This window comes from Zea mays, chromosome 1, assembly GCF_902167145.1.
Source record: "Zea mays cultivar B73 chromosome 1, Zm-B73-REFERENCE-NAM-5.0, whole genome shotgun sequence".
Taxonomy (NCBI): Eukaryota; Viridiplantae; Streptophyta; class Magnoliopsida; order Poales; family Poaceae; genus Zea; species Zea mays.
Window position 1 is genome coordinate 304,715,725 of NC_050096.1, and position 17,393 is coordinate 304,733,117.

The following is a 17,393-nucleotide window of genomic DNA, read 5'->3' on the forward strand; positions in this document are numbered from 1 at the left end:
TGATTCTTACGTAACCACCGTCGCTCTCCGACCTGAGACAATAACAACTAATATGCAAATCACGTAGAACTAGAACCCAGCCGGTCAGGCTACTATAAATGTTCGGGCACCCGTCCGCTCCGGATATCCCAACCGCAGAGGAAGCTTCGCCACGCAGAGTGAAGAGATGAGAGAGAAGTCGCTATGGGTCAAGCACGTGCATGCCGACGCGAGTCTTCACGGTGGGGTCAAGCTGGGTCGCTGGTGCGTGTCTAAGATGTCCATGGCTCGGTCGAGCGAGAAAGGTGACTAGAGAGCAAGAAAAATTCATCGCCGGAGTTGGACGTCACCGTGAAGCCGCCTTGTGTTGTGGCCCGGTCTTACCACACCACCATCCTCTGCAAGGTTAGTCCCAAAGAGTTCGCCATCATCCCCGCATTTGTCTGTGCCGCATAGTGTTAGAGGTAGATCACCAAGGCGCGTTGGCGGGAGCTCCGGCCATGGCGCCGTCGCGACGAGCAAGGTCGTCGTTGTCCCGGAGTCATCGAGTAGGGGGGGAGGCTCTCGACGTCGATCTGGTATTGGACGACTCCGATTAGAAGTCGTGTACCCGCTTCGGTGGGATTGACTGGAGCCCTCGGACCAAGTTCATCCAGTTAGGATTAGATCTCATCTATTTAAAATATGCATCATATAATTTGGTGGCCATAAACGTGTACCCTTTCGCGCGTTTAATCGCAACCGTGGATCTAAGATCTTGCCGCCACATCGTTTCATAACCCTTCTGCCATGGCTTTTATCTAAAAGAGTCCCTCATAAAACAATAAAACAACCCATAGTCGGGTGTAGTAGTAAAGTATTTTACTTAGGTCCCGAATTCTTGCGAATCAGACCCTGAAGTTACAAGAAATTCTAGTCGCAGCCCAACAATTCGGTTCTTTATATAAAATAAAATCTGGTAATTTATTTTTAATATATAATAAACCTAGAAACTTGGGGAATTCATAACTTTTCCGTTTTAACTCCGAATTTTGTGGTTCTCGAACCTACGATCCCGTAGCATCGCGTAGAATAGTAATGTGTGGCTTGTTTTCGTATTTGGTGTAATGTTATATTTATATATCCCTTGTATATCTATATGTATTGCTACGAATAGAACCGAGGTCGCGAGAAACCTGAAACCCAAATTAGGGAAGTACCTAGACTCCTAGAGTTGCACCAAAAAGGCAAGTTGTGCCCTTGATCACTTTCTTTACCTATTGATGTTCACGATAATCATTGTGACATTCTTAGGTTAACTTGATGGGACATAATAGGTTATCTAGTTTTGTTACTCTACACCTTGCAAACAAATGAATTATTGGATAGTCTTGGTATTGCTCCACCTGGTTTTGGGATTAATATTATATATGAATTATGATCATGATTTATCATTATTGCTAAATTATTTATGATAAGATTATTATGTTAATTGGAACATGGAGCTTACCCCGAGATAACAGTGCTACCACAAGGGTAGTATGAGACGCCCTTAACTGACTAATTAGGAAAGCTAGTGGAGGACTACTTTACCCAAAAGGAGCAAGGACAGTATGAGGAGTTGTCGGTATAGAGAGGTTCTCAAGTCGATCATGTTGTGATGGCTTTTCGGACGAGGGATTCCTATATCGCCACCTTCTCAACAAAACTGTAGCACATTTTCTAAAGCTAGTGGAACTTTGTAAAGGCCCCATGGTGGATCCCTAGCCATTCACCTCGGGAGTGTCTAAGGGCCTTGCAAACCCTGGCTAGACATGATACACAACTTGTGGGTAAAGGGTACAACCTCTGTAGAGTGTAAAACTGGTATATCAACCATGCTCACGGTCAAGAGCGACTCAGGACTCTTACATGATTAATTTATGAAATTAAATTTAATATGTCATTTGTATTGCTGAAAGAGAATTAAGCTTACACCTAGTCTCTAATTAATTTTGGTGGTTGAATTGCCCAACACAAATAATTGGACTAACTAGTTTGCTCCAGTATATAAGTTATACAGGTGTTAAAGGTTCACACTTAGCCAATAAAAAGACCAAGAATTGGATTCAACAAAAGAGCAAAGGGGTCAACCGAAGGCACCTCTGGTCTGGCGCACCGGACTGTCCGGTGTGCCACCAGACAGTGTCCGGTGCACCACCGGACATGTCCGGTGCACCAGAGGACTCCAACGCAAACTCGCCACCTTCGGGAATTTCCGGAGGCAACTCCGCTATAATTCACCGGACTGTCCGGTGTACACCGGACAGTGTCCGGTGCTCCAAGGGAGAGCGGCCTCAGGAACTCGCCAGCTTCGGGAATCTCCAACGGCTAGTCCACTATAATTCACCGGACATGTCCGGTGTGCACCGGACTGTCCGGTGCAACCCTGGGGCAACGGCTATTCGGCGCCAACGGCTACCTGCAGCACATTTAATGCGCGCGCAGAGTCAGAGTCGCCCATACTGGCGCACCGGACAGTGAACAGTGCATGTCCGGTGCGCCACCGGACATCCAGGCGGGCCCAGAAGTCAGAACTCCAACGGTCAGAATCCAACGGCAGTGATGACGTGGCGGGGGCACCGGACATGTCCGGTGTGCACCGGACTGTCCGGTGCGCCATCGAACAGACAGCCTCCCAACGGCCACTTTTGGTGGTTGGGGCTATAAATACCCCAACCACCCCACCATTCATTGCATCCAAGTTTTCCACTTCTCAACCACTTACAAGAGCTAGGCATTCAATTCTAGACACACCAAAGAGATCAAATCCTCTCCAAATCCACAAAAGGCTTTAGTGATTAGCGAGAGAGATTTGTCGTGTTCTTTTGAGCTCTTGCGCTTGGATTGCTTCTTTTCTTTCTCACTTGCTCTTGTGATCAACACTCATTTGTAATCAAGGCAAGAGGCACCAATTGTGTGGTGGCCCTTGCGGGGAAGTTTTATTCCCGGCTTTGATTTGAGAAGAGAAGCTCACTCGGTCCGAGGGACCGTTTGAGAGAGGGAAGGGTTGGAAGAGACCCGGCCTTTGTGGCCTCCTCAACGGGGAGTAGGTTTGCGAGAACCGAACCTCGGTAAAACAAATCCACGTGTCACACTCTTCATTTGCTTGCGATTTGTTTTGCGCCCTCTCTCGCGGACTCGTTTACATTTCTAACGCTAACCCGTCTTGTAGTTGTGTTTATATTTCACTACACCAAAATAGTGAACTTCCTAGAGCCTAAACCCTAGGAAGTTAGCCCTAAACTCTAGGAAGTTAGCTAAACTCTCGGAAGTTAAGTCATCCCGTCGGAAGTTTGGCTCTCGGAAATTTTTTGTCGGAAGTTAGCTTAACTTCCTAGAGCCCTCTAGGAAGTTAGCTAACTTCCTACAGCCAAAGAAGCCTCTCGGAAGTTAGTAGGTTCTCGGAAGTTAGTAGCTTCACGCCGTCAACGCCGTCAGCTGACTAACTTCCTACGGCTGACTGTAGCCCCTAGGAAGTTAGCTGGCTAACTTCCTACGGCCTAATTGGCCTCTAGGAAGTTAATTTGACCAGCATTACAAATGTTGTTTATTTTTATTTTACACCAAATTCCACAACTTAACAAATATATCAACAGCTATATAGCACAACATATTTTCACATAAAACATCTCACACACAATCACATAACAATATTTAAATCCATAGTCTCATCAATTACATCACAAAAGTCTCATCCATAGTCATATTTATTATTTAGAAATAAATTATAGAATTACAATAGTATTCACATACAACTTCATTTTTCTTGTTCCGTACAAATATTGTAAGGGAAAAATAGTATCAAAGTCATATTGAAATTTACTACCTCTCCATCCTCCATCTCTAGCGCAACTAAATCTTCACTGATTTGTGTTCATCCGTTCTTAGTCAACAAATGAACTTGCTTCACATTCCTGCTTGGTGATAAGAAGACACCAATTCAAAGGATGCATCCAGCTTCTTTGCCAACCATGGTAGTTTCAAGATGCGGAATTTTTGTACGATTGTCTGTCTTCTTTACTTCCTTCAATTCATCCATACATTGTCAGCAACACCGGTGGCCGAAGGCCCCATGAAATACGAACGAGGGTAGAATCTCCAGCGGGCTGAAACTCCAAGTAACTAAACACATGCTCTAAAAGTCATACTATTAAAAACCAACACATTTGGTAATGGCAGAATGTAGTGCCCACAGACATAAGCAGATTCAATTCATATTAACAAACGAAGTTACTAGCAACATAGAGTCTGACAAGGACTTACAACTCATTACATGATGAAATAGAGACATAGTTGTATGCCCTAGCAGACAACCTTGTCATGCGTCATACCAGATTTCTTGCTTAAAAATCGATCAGCAACCTACAACATGAAGAAAGGAACAAACATCAGAAGGTTCAGTACAATAGTCTACGAATTTATAGGTCTGCACATGTTATCGTTAGTTCAAAAACCTAAAGAGTTCAAGCTAGCAAAATCAAACCCATTAAAGGACAAAGGACTTGTTCATATCTACAAATAAACAAAGGAATGCAAAACAATGAATTGATGTTTTAAGAGAGTCATATATCGAAGTAAAGAATAGAACTTTGGACCATTTAGCCTGGTAAAATTGTACTGTACTCCTGCAGTTAAGCTCCCTTTTCTCCCAACCAACCATGCCCTAAAGGGTACCTTGTTGGATACTGCAAAGAAAAGAATTAGCTTGACATGCATGTTAGATATGAACAGAGCCACATAAGAATATTATTAAGGAACGATCCAATACATTAAATCGATTCAAAACTATGGAGATGCATCTAGTTGTTATATCATCCTTAATGAAATTCAATAAACAACAACAACACTTAACCTCGAGCAAGTTGGGGTAGCAAACCACCAACAAAAAGATAGAAAAGAAAAGGAGGTGTTTTAACCGTAGATAGATGTATACAGTTGGGACATTTATATAAACCATTTTTTTCTGGTAGGACTGCAAAAATTGAAGTGCAAGGCTGCAAGCATACAATGAAACAAAAGCACAGGAGTGATCGATATAGATGAACTGCAATGCAATAATAACATATCTATCTACAATCATTATTGCCACTTATATTTCAACAAAACCGTGTTCTGTTGAATACCAATGGCATAAGTTTTTTCGCAAAGAATGCATGAGTAGGAGCATAATAAGGAACACTATGCATTGCATTGACTTTGAGAGATATTTCAGAGGAAGCCTGGCTATCAGGCATATGGCTGTGGCAAAGGCACTAGAGAAAATGTTGTCTAGGGCATTTGTTTAGGCAGCTTCCAGTCATTTATCTCTCTTCTAAATGTAACGGAGAACCAACTAGGATTGTCTTGTACTAGGAGCTAATTTCTCTTTCTTAATAAGAAGATGTGTGGCTCCTGCATATTTGCGAAAAAACAACACAGGGAACCAATATGCAATATATTATAGTGATTTAGCCATCCACATTTAAAATGCCTAACCTAGTATGTAGTTCATGATTTCTAAATGCATCATAGTTCTTCACAGATAGGTACAATCAGGTATCCATGGTTGAATGAGACATCAACCACAGATGCATCAACCAGATCCACGCTTCATACAACACCAAACCAACTGAGCAGCCAAAACCAATAACGTGCACGAAATGTATTAAAAATAGACTAGATCCAACATTGAACTTAGTTGTATCAAATCTCGGAATGTATTAAAAAATAGATTGTGAATCACAAATGACCTAGAAAATAAAATACATCATCACAAAATGAACATTTTTAGATAGTATAAATGAAAGAAGGGAATGAATAACATAGAAATACTACATTTCAAATTTTTTGATGCAGTCCATGACAGATGGAAGTGTATTGCAGTCCAATAAATTGATGAGAATTACTGAGTACTAACCTCAACATAATTTTAATGAGGGGATCCAGTGGCTACTGCTGTGGACCGGCGCTGGTGGGATAGCTCGCTGCCGGGGAGAGGGTGACGACCACCATGGCTGAGCTCGCCCATGGGGAAGAGATGGGGGCCGCGCACCACAGAGGAGCAGAGGTAGGGTGCCGTGAGGGAGGTGAGCCACAGGGGAGGAGCTCGGCCATGGAGATCCAAATCGACCATAGCTAGCTGATCGATCTCCAACTAACCAAGCAAAGCAACTCACCGCTGATGAAGGTGGAGCAGGGGAGGGAGGCGACCGACCGCATCTCCTTGTGGGCCTCGAGACCGTTCTAGTTCGACGGCAGGTGGGTCTTGAGTGCCTCCAGGTCCTCCCTCCTTTCTACATGTTCTGTATGACGGCGGGCGGGGGCGAGGCCGGCGGGTGAGGCCGGAGGCGGCCATGACATGCGGGGCCAGGACGAGTGCGCCGGCAGGAGCGACTTGCGCAGGTGGGAGCAGGCATGCGGCGGTGGCTTCGATTTGGTGGAAGAGACACGGGAGTGAGAAATGGGTGAGGAGAGGATAAGATTGAGTAGAGGTTTAAGATAAAATATATAACTTCCTAGAGTAAAGCCGTAGGAAGTTATATAACTTCCTAGAGTTTTTACATGTACTCTAGGAAGTTAAGTAACTTCCTAGAGCCGGCCGTAGGAAGTTAACTTTTCGTTTGACTGGTCAAAAGTGAAATCTAACTTCCTAGAGAAGGCCGTAGGAAGTTAGCTTTTCGTTTGACTGGTCAAAAGCTAAAATCTAACTTCCTAGAGGCAGCCGTAGGAAGTTAGCTTTTCGTTTGACTGGTCAAAAGTGAAATCTAACTTCCTAGAGGAGGCCGTAGGAAGTTAGCTTTTTGTTTGACTGGTCAAAAGCTAAAATCTAACTTCCTAGAGCCGGCCGTAGGAAGTTAGCTTTTCGTTTGACTGGTCAAATGTGAAATCTAACTTCCTAGATGAGGCCGTAGGAAGTTAGCTTTTCGTTTGACTGGTCAAAAGCTAAAATCTAACTTCCTAGAGGCAGCCGTAGGAAGTTAGCTTTTTGTTTGATCACACCCACGGATTGGCAACTAAAAGCTAACTTCCTAGAGGAGGCCGTAGTAAGTTAGCTACTCATGCTAACTTCCTAGAGGTAGCCGTAGGAAGTTAGCTGCCCATGCTAACTTCCTACGGTCGCCTCTAGGAAGTTAGCGGCTCACTTGACCGAACACACGGGTCAGCATGTGAAAGCTAACTTCCTACAACTTTTATAAGATACCGTAGGAAGTTATGTTTATTTCCTAGAGCTACCAATTGCCTCTCGGAAGTTATTTATTTCCTACGGTTTGTTATAAAAGTTGTAGGAAGTTAAAAAACCGTAGGAAGTGTATGATTTTGGTGTAGTGTTTGTAAATTTCAGTTTCGCCCTATTCACCCCCCCCCCTCTAGGCGACTATCAATTGGTATCGGAGCCCGGTGCTTCATTAGAGCCTAACCGCTCGAAGTGATGTCGGGAGATCACGCCAAGAAGGAGATGGAGACCGGCGAAAAGCCCACTACAAGCCACGGGAGCACTTCATCGGAAGAGTCCCGCACCAAGAGGAAGGAGAAGAAGAAGGACTCCTCCAAACGGAAGGAGAAAAGATCTTCCTCTTCTCACCACAAAGAGAAGAAGGAAAAATCTTCTTCTCACAAATCACATCGGAAAGGCGACAAGCACAAGAGGATGAGGAAAGTGGTCTACTACGAGACCGACACTTCATCAACATCAACCTCCGACTCCGATGCGCCCTCTGTAACTTCTAAACGCCAAGAGCGTAAGAAGTTTAGTAAGATCCCCTTACACTATTCTCGTACATCTAGACATACTCCATTACTTTCCGTTCCATTAGGCAAACCGCCAACCTTTGACGGTGAAGATTATGCTAGGTGGAGTGATTTAATGAAATTTCATCTAACCTCACTCCACAAAAGTATATGGAATGTTGTTGAGTTTGGAGCATAGGTACCATCCGTAGGGGATGAGGATTATGATGAGGACGAGGTGGCCCAAATCGAGCACTTCAACTCCCAAGCCACAACCATACTCTTGGCCTCTCTAAATAGAGATGAATACAACAAGGTGCAAGGGTTGAAGAATGCAAAGGAAATTTGGGACCTCCTCAAGACCGCGCACGAGGGTGATGAACTAACAAAGATCACCAAGCGGGAAACGATCGAGGGGGAGCTCGGTCGCTTTCGACTTCGCCAAGGGGAAGAGCCACAAGACATGTACAATCGGCTCAAGACTTTAGTGAACCAAGTGCGCAACCTCGGGAGCAAAAAGTGGGATGACCACGAGGTGGTTAAGGTTATTCTTAGATCACTCATTTTTCTTAACCCCACTCAAGTTCAATTAATTCGTGGTAATCCTAGATATACTCAAATGACCCCCGAGGAAGTTATCGGGAATTTTGTGAGCTTTGAATGTATGATCAAGGGCTCCAAGAAGATCAACGAGCTTGATGAACCCTCCACGTCCGAGGCGCAACCGGTGGCATTTAAGGCAACGGAGGAGAAGAAGGAGGAGTCTACACCGAGTAGACAACCAATTGACGCCTCCAAGCTCGACAATGAGGAGATGGCTTTAATCATCAAAAGCTTTCGCCAAATCCTCAAGCAACGGAAGGGGAAGGACTACAAACCCCGCTCCAAGAAAGTGTGCTACAAATGTGGTAAGCCCGGTCATTTCATTGCAAAATGTCCTATATCTAGTGATAGTGACAGGGGTGACGACAAGAAGGGAAAGAGGAGAGAAAAGAAGAAGTACTACAAGAAGAAGGGCGGCGATGCCCATGTTTGCCGAGAATGGGACTCCGACGAGAGCTCCACCGAGTCCTCTTCCGACGAGGACGCGGCCAACATCGCCGTCACCAAGGGACTCCTCTTCCCCAACGTCGGCCACAAGTGCCTCATGGCAAAGGACGGCAAAAGGAAGAAGGTTAAATCTAAATCCTCCACTAAATATGAATCCTCTAGTGATGATAATGCTAGTGATGAGGAGAATAATTTGCGTACTCTTTTTGCCGACCTAAACATGCAACAAAAGGAAAAATTAAATGAATTGATTAGTGCTATTCATGAGAAGGATGATCTCTTGGACTCTCAAGAGGACTTCCTTATTAAGGAAAACAAAAAGCATGTTAAGGTAAAAAATGCTTATGCTCTACAAGTTGAAAAATGTGAAAAATTGTCTAGTGAGCTAAGCACTTGCCATGAGACTATAGACAGCCTTAGAAATGAAAATGCTAGATTAATTGCTAAGGTTGATTCTCATGTTTGTGATGCTTCAATTCCCAATCTTAGAAATGATAATGATGATTTGCTTGGTAAGATTAAGGAATTGAATGATTCTCTTGCTAGCCTTAGAGTAGAAAATGAAAAATTGATTGCTAAGGCTAAAGATTTTGATGTTTGCACTACTATTATTTCCGACCTTAGAACTAAGAATGATATGTTGCATGCTAAGGTTGTAGAATTAAAATCTTGCAAACCCTCTACATCTACCGTTGAGCACACTTCTATTTGTACTAGATGTAGAGATGTTGATATTAATGCTATTCATGATCACATGACTTTGATTAAACAACAAAATGATCATATAGCAATATTAGATGCTAAAATTGCCGAGCATAACTTAGAAAATGAAAAGTTTAAATTTGCTAGAAGTATGCTCTATAATGGGAGACGCCCTGGCATCAAGGATGGCATTGGCTTCCAAAGGGGAGACAATGTCAAACTTAATGCCCCTCCTAAAAACTTGTCTAACTTTGTTAAGGGCAAGGCTCCCATGCCTCAGGACAACGAGGGTTACATTTTGTACCCTGCCGGTTATCCCGAGAGCAAAATTAAGAAAGTTCATTCTAGGAAGTCTCACTCTGGCCCTAACCATGCTTTTATGTATAAGGGTGAGACATCTAGCTCTAGGCAACCAACCCGTGCTAAGTTGCCTAGTAAGAAAACTCCTAATGCATCAAATGATCATGACATTTCATTTAAGACTTTTGATGTGTCTTATGTGCTTACTAACAAATCCGGCAAAGTAGTTGCCAAGTTTGTTGGGGGCAAACACAAGGGCTCCAAGACTTGTGTTTGGGTACCCAAAGTTCTTGTTTCTAATGCCAAAGGACCCAAAACCGTTTGGGTACCTAAAGTCAAGAACTAAAATTGTTTTGTAGGTTTATGCATCCGGGGGCTCAAGTTGGATACTCGACAGCGGGTGCACAAACCACATGACAGGGAAGAAGAAGATGTTCTCCTCATATGAGAAAAACCAAGATCCCTAACGAGCTATCACATTCGGGGATGGAAATCAAGGTTTGGTCAAAGGTTTGGGTAAAATTGCTATATCACCTGACCATACTGTTTCCAATGTTTTTCTTGTAGACTCTTTAGATTACAATTTGCTTTCTGTATCCCAATTATGTCAAATGGGCTACAACTGTCTATTCACTGATATAGGTGTCACTGTCTTTAGAAGAAGTGATGATTCAATAGCATTTAAGGGTGTGTTAGAGGGTCAGCTATACTTAGTAGATTTTGATAGAGCTGAACTCGACACATGCTTAATTGCTAAGACCAACATGGGTTGGCTCTGGCATCGCCGACTAGCCCACGTTGGGATGAAGAATCTTCATAAGCTTCTAAAGGGAGAGCACATTTTGGGACTAACAAATGTTCACTTTGAGAAAGACAGGATCTGTAGCGCATGCCAAGCTGGAAAGCAAGTTGGGTCACATCATCCACACAAGAACATCATGACGAGTGACAAGCCACTGGAGCTCCTACACATGGACTTATTTGGCCCGATTGCTTACATAAGCATCGGCGGGAGTAAGTACTGTCTAGTTATTGTGGATGATTATTCTCGCTTCACTTGGGTATTCTTTTTACAGGAAAAATCTCAAACCCAAGAGACCTTAAAGGGATTCTTGAGACGGGCTCAAAATGAGTTCGGCTTAAGGATCAAGAAAATTAGAAGCGACAATGGGACGGAGTTCAAGAACTCTCAAATTGAAGGCTTCCTTGAGGAGGAGGGCATCAAGCATGAGTTCTCTTCTCCCTACACTCCACAACAAAATGGTGTAGTGGAGAGGAAGAATCGAACTCTATTGGACATGGCAAGAACCATGCTTGATGAGTACAAGACACCGGATCGGTTTTGGGCCGAAGCAGTCAACACCGCTTGCTACGCCATCAACCGGTTATACCTTCACCGAATCCTCAAGAAGACATCCTATGAACTCCTAACCGGTAAAAAGCCCAACATTTCATATTTTAGAGTTTTTGGTAGCAAATGCTTTATTCTTGTTAAGAGAGGTAGAAAATCTAAATTTGCTCCTAAAACTGTAGAAGGCTTTTTACTAGGATATGATTCAAACACAAGGGCATATAGAGTCTTTAACAAGTCCTCAGGACTAGTTGAAGTTTCTTGTGACGTTGTGTTTGATGAAACTAACAGCTCTCAAGTAGAGCAAGTTGATCTTGATGAGATAGGTGAAGAACAGGCTCCATGCATAGCGCTAAGGAACATGTCCATTGGGGATGTGTGTCCTAAGGAATCCGAAGAGCCTCCACATGCACAAGATCAACCATCCTCCTCCATGCAAGCATCTCCACCAACTCAATTTGAGGATGAGGCTCAAGATGTTGAACAAGAAGATCAAGAAGATGAGACACCTCAAAATGACGGCAACGATCAAGGGGGAGATGCAAATGATCAAGAAAAGGAGGATGAGCAAGAACCAAGACCGCCACACCCAAGAGTCCACCAAGCAATCCAACGAGATCACCCCGTCGACACCATCCTCAGCGACATTCATAAGGGGGTAACTACTAGATCTCGTATTGCACATTTTTTTGAACATTACTCTTTTGTTTCCTCTATTGAGCCACACAGGGTAGAGGAAGCACTACAAGATTCGGATTGGGTGGTGGCAATGCAAGAGGAGCTCAACAACTTCACTAGGAATGAGGTATGGCATTTGGTTCCACGTCCTAATCAAAATGTTGTAGGAACCAAATGGGTCTTCCGCAACAAGCAAGATGAGCATGGTGTGGTGAAAAGGAACAAAGCTCGACTTGTGGCCAAGGGATACTCCCAAGTCGAAGGTTTGGATTTCGGTGAAACCTATGCACCCGTAGCTAGGCTTGAGTCAATTCGCATATTATTAGCCTATGCTACTTACCATGGCTTTAAGCTTTATCAAATGGACGTGAAAAGTGCCTTCCTCAATGGACCAATCAAGGAAGAGGTCTACGTTGAGCAACCTCCCGGCTTTGAAGATAGTGAGTATCCTAACCATGTCTATAGGCTCTCTAAGGCGCTTTATGGGCTAAAGCAAGCCCCAAGAGCATGGTATGAATACCTTAGAGATTTCCTTATTGCTAATGGCTTCAAAGTCGGCAAGGCCGATCCTACTTTGTTCACTAAAACTCTTGACAATGATTTGTTCGTATGCCAAATTTATGTTGATGATATTATATTTGGGTCTACTAACGAATCTACATGTGAAGAATTTAGTAGGATCATGACACAGAAATTCGAGATGTCTATGATGGGGGAGTTGAAGTATTTTCTAGGATTCCAAGTCAAACAACTCCAAGAAGGCACCTTCATTAGTCAAACGAAGTATACTCAAGACATTCTAACCAAGTTTGGAATGAAGGATGCCAAGCCCATCAAGACACCCATGGGAACTAATGGGCATCTCGACCTCGACACGGGAGGTAAGTCCGTGGATCAAAAGGTATACCGGTCGATGATAGGTTCTTTACTCTATTTATGTGCATCTCGACCGGATATTATGCTTTCCGTCTGCATGTGTGCAAGATTCCAATCCGACCCTAAGGAATCCCACCTTACGACCATAAAACGAATCTTGAGATATTTGGCTTATACTCCTAAGTTTGGGCTTTGGTACCCTCGGGGATCCACTTTTGATTTAAATTGGTTATTCGGATGTCGATTGGGCGGGGTGTAAGATTAATAGAAAGAGCACATCGGGGACTTGCCAGTTCTTGGGAAGATCCTTGGTGTCTTGGGCTTCAAAGAAGCAAAATTCGATCGCTCTTTCAACCGCCGAAGCCGAGTACATTGCCGCAGGTCATTGTTGCGCGCAATTGCTTTGGATGAGGCAAACCCTGCGGGACTACGGTTACAAATTAACCAAAGTCCCTTTGCTATGTGATAATGAGAGTGCAATCAAAATGGCCGACAATCCCGTCGAACATAGCCGCACTAAGCACATAGCCATTCGGTATCATTTTCTTAGGGATCACCAACAAAAGGGAGATATCGAGATTGCATACATTAATACTAAAGATCAATTAGCCGATATCTTTACCAAGCCTCTTGACGAACAAACTTTTACCAAACTTAGGCATGAGCTCAATATTCTTGATTCTAGAAATTTCTTTTGCTAACTTGCACACATAGCTCATAAATATACCTTTGATCATGTATTTTTTTTATATGCTATGACTAATGTGTTCTCAAGTCTATTTCAAACCAAGTCATAGGTGTATTGAAAGGGAATTGGAGTCTTCGGCGAAGACAAAGGCTTCCACTCCGTAACTCATCTTTCGCCGTCGCTCTAAGAGACTCTCCATCTTTGGGGGAGAGAGCAAAAGGACTTCATCTTTGGTATAATCTTAACTCATTTATTTATGACCAAAGGGGAAGATAGCACTTCAAGGGCTCTAATGATTCCGTTTTTGGCGATTCATGCCAAAGGGGGAGAAAATATGAGCCCAAAGCAAAAGGACCGCACCACCACACCAATTTCAAAAACTAAGTGTTGAATATTTTTCAATTGGTATCCTATTGTATTCAAAAAGGGAGAAAGTAGTATTTCAAAAATGATATATCAAAAACCCTCTTGAACACTAAGAGGAGAATCTTATTTAAAGGGAATTTTGTTTAGTCAAAGGAAAAGCATTTGAAACAGGGGGAGAAAATTTCAAATCTTGAAAATGCTTCTCAAAATCTTATTCATTTGCCTTTGACTATTTGCAAAAGAACTTTGAATAGGATTTACAAAAATAGTTTGCAAAAACAAAACCTGTGGTGCAAGCGTGGTCCAAAATGTCAAATAAGAAAGAAACGATTCATGCATATCTTGTAAGTACTTATATTGGCTCAATTCCAAGCAACCTTTACACTTACATTATGCAAACTAGTTCAATTATGCACTTCCATATTTGCTTTGGTTTGTGTTGGCATCAATCACCAAAAAGGGGGAGATTGAAAGAGAATTAGGCTTACACCTAGTCCCTAATTATTTTTGGTGGTTGAATTGCCCAACACAAATAATTGGACTAACTAGTTTGCTCCAGTATATAAGTTATACAGGTGTTAAAGGTTCACACTTAGCCAATAAAAAGACCAAGAATTGGATTCAACAAAAGAGCAAAGGGGTCAACCGAAGGCACCTCTGGTCTGGCGCATCGGACTGTCCGGTGTGCCACCGGACAGTGTCCGGTGCACCAGAGGACTCCAACGCAAACTCGCCACCTTCGGGAATTTCCGGAGGCAACTCCGCTATAATTCACCGGACTGTCCGGTGTACACCGGACAGTGTCCGGTGCTCCAAGGGAGAGCGGCCTCAGGAACTCGCCAGCTTCGGGAATCTCCAACGGCTAGTCCACTATAATTCACCGGACATGTCCGGTGTGCACCGGACTGTCCAGTGCAACCCCGAGGCAACGGCTATTCGGCGCCAACGGCTACCTGCAGCACATTTAATGCGCGCGCAGTGCGCGCAGAAGTCAGAGTCGCCCATACTGGCGCACCGGACAGTGAACAGTGCATGTCCGGTGCGCCACCGGACATCCAGACGGGCCCAGAAGTCAGAACTCCAACGGTCAGAATCCAACGGCAGTGATGACGTGGCGGGGGCACCGGACATGTCCGGTGTGCACCGGACTGTCCGGTGCGCCATCGAACAGACAGCCTCCTAACGGCCACTTTTGGTGGTTGGGGCTATAAATACCCCAACCACCCCACCATTCATTGCATCCAAGTTTTCCACTTCTCAACCACTTACAAGAGCTAGGCATTCAATTCTAGACACACCAAAGAGATCAAATCCTCTCCAAATCCACAAAAGGCTTTAGTGATTAGCGAGAGAGATTTGCCGTGTTCTTTTGAGCTCTTGCGCTTGGATTGCTTCTTTTCTTTCTCACTTGCTCTTGTGATCAACACTCATTTGTAATCAAGGCAAGAGGCACCAATTGTGTGGTGGCCCTTGCGGGGAAGTTTTATTCCCGGCTTTGATTTGAGAAGAGAAGCTCACTCGGTCCGAGGGACCGTTTGAGAGAGGGAAGGGTTGGAAGAGACCCGGCCTTTGTGGCCTCCTCAACGGGGAGTAGGTTTGCGAGAACCGAACCTCGGTAAAACAAATCCACGTGTCACACTCTTCATTTGCTTGCGATTTGTTTTGCGCCCTCTCTCGCGGACTCGTTTACATTTCTAACGCTAACCCGTCTTGTAGTTGTGTTTATATTTGTAAATTTCAGTTTCGCCCTATTCACCCCCCCTCTAGGCGACTATCAATTGCATTGTGGGATTCATTATCAATTGTGATCAATTATTTAATTGGGTTGGTATACACATATACTTAGTAATAACTAATAAAATTTTGACCAACTATTTAATAGCGATGCTAACCCCAAACCACTCTCCTTGGTAAGCCTTACACTTCACATGAGCCCCACCATAAGTGAGCTCATGCACATTATTCCCCAGACTTGCTGAGCGATGAACGTATGTGAGCTCACCCTTGCTATAAACACACCAGGTCAAGAACATGTACCGCTGGAGGAGCATGAAGGATGCTACGATGAGTTTGGAGAGGTCTAGGCCTTCGTCTCCTAGTCAACTATGGTTGCGGAGGATCGTTGTCGTCATATGATGTATTTATTTAGCTATTTTATACAGAACTTCTATATATAATAAAGATGTGGCATTGATTTCTGTACCATGAGTCATCAAATATGTGAGACTTGATCCTAGCACACATTTGAGATGCGCCCGGGTTTGCCCTTAAATCTGGGTGCGATATAATGTTAGGTACTGTAGAGCGCTGGTCAATCTATAGTAGGTCGTCACATCGGTGACCGGGGGTCATCGTCGTCAAAGAGATTTACTTGAGTGTCGACGGGCATGGAGTAGGGCTTGCAGTCGAACATGTCAGCCCGCTCCAGAATGTTGAGGGTGTACTAGCACTGGTAGAGGAAGAGGCACATGGGACACCCCTCCACGGTGATCCCGAGAATGTTGAGGGCGTACTGACGCATGTTGAAACCCTTCTTCTCTTTGTCACTTTTTTACCTTCACGTCTGACTTGATTCTATCTTGTGTCTTAGACTTTTGCATATTCGAGTATCTTCAAAAATATATTCTAGTGTCTTACTCTTGAGGTGTTGATCCTTTGGATCATCACTTTGTCTTAGTCTAAGACCATTTTGCATCTTTTGAACTATATCCAATATACTAACAAATAATATTAGTTCAAATGGTTTTGTTGATCATTAAACACCAAAACTTAACTTTAAATGGCATCGATTCATTTTCCTTACAATATGTTTGCAGAAACAATGTGAGTTAAGTTATGCTAATGAAAAATTAATTGGGATTATGTGGTTTCCCCTGTCCCTATTGATGAAAATCAATTTCAGGATTCAAATGATAAGCAAAAATTGTTAAGTATCATCCAGTTCTATGTTAATATAATCGTTGAACACTTGGAGTCGTGACATGACCTTTAGTTTTTCCCTTTGTTTGTTTTATAAAAGAGGGCATGAACAAATTGCTTGACCTGGACAAGTCTAGTTAGAAGTGGTGATGCACAGTTGTGATAACTAGTGTTAGGTAAACCCATAAGGCCATAAGAGCACATGATGAGTTTGAAAGAAAACCCAACTTGAAAAGCGACCAAAATAAGTGAGTTGGTGGTGATGCAGTAGCATCGAACGTGTCTAGTGTGCACTAGATATATGGCACTGAACATGGGTTTTCACTGTTGAGAATAGGCGAAAAACCAAGTTTTCCGATGTGCACCGGACATATCACCCAAAGAGCTTGCAAATTAGCACTTAGACTTGATGTAGGTGTGCCACCGAATATGGCACTGGACATGGTACTCAAAGAGGTTGTAAACTATGTCTAAGAGGCTAAATACTTATCGAATATGTCTGGTGCATCACCGGACATGGTACTCAGAGAGGTCCACAACTATGCACTTGAGTGTTGAAGTCACCGTATTTGTCTAGTGTGAGCACCATATATCAGTTCATTAATGACTAGTTTCGAAAACTAGCCATTGGAAAGACATAATATATTCGATATAGAGAGTGGTTGTGCACCAAACATATATGGTGCACCCGACTAGGTTGAGTGAAGTAGTATTGGAGTAACAATTAGTTCCTTTGCTTGGGGCTATTTATACCTC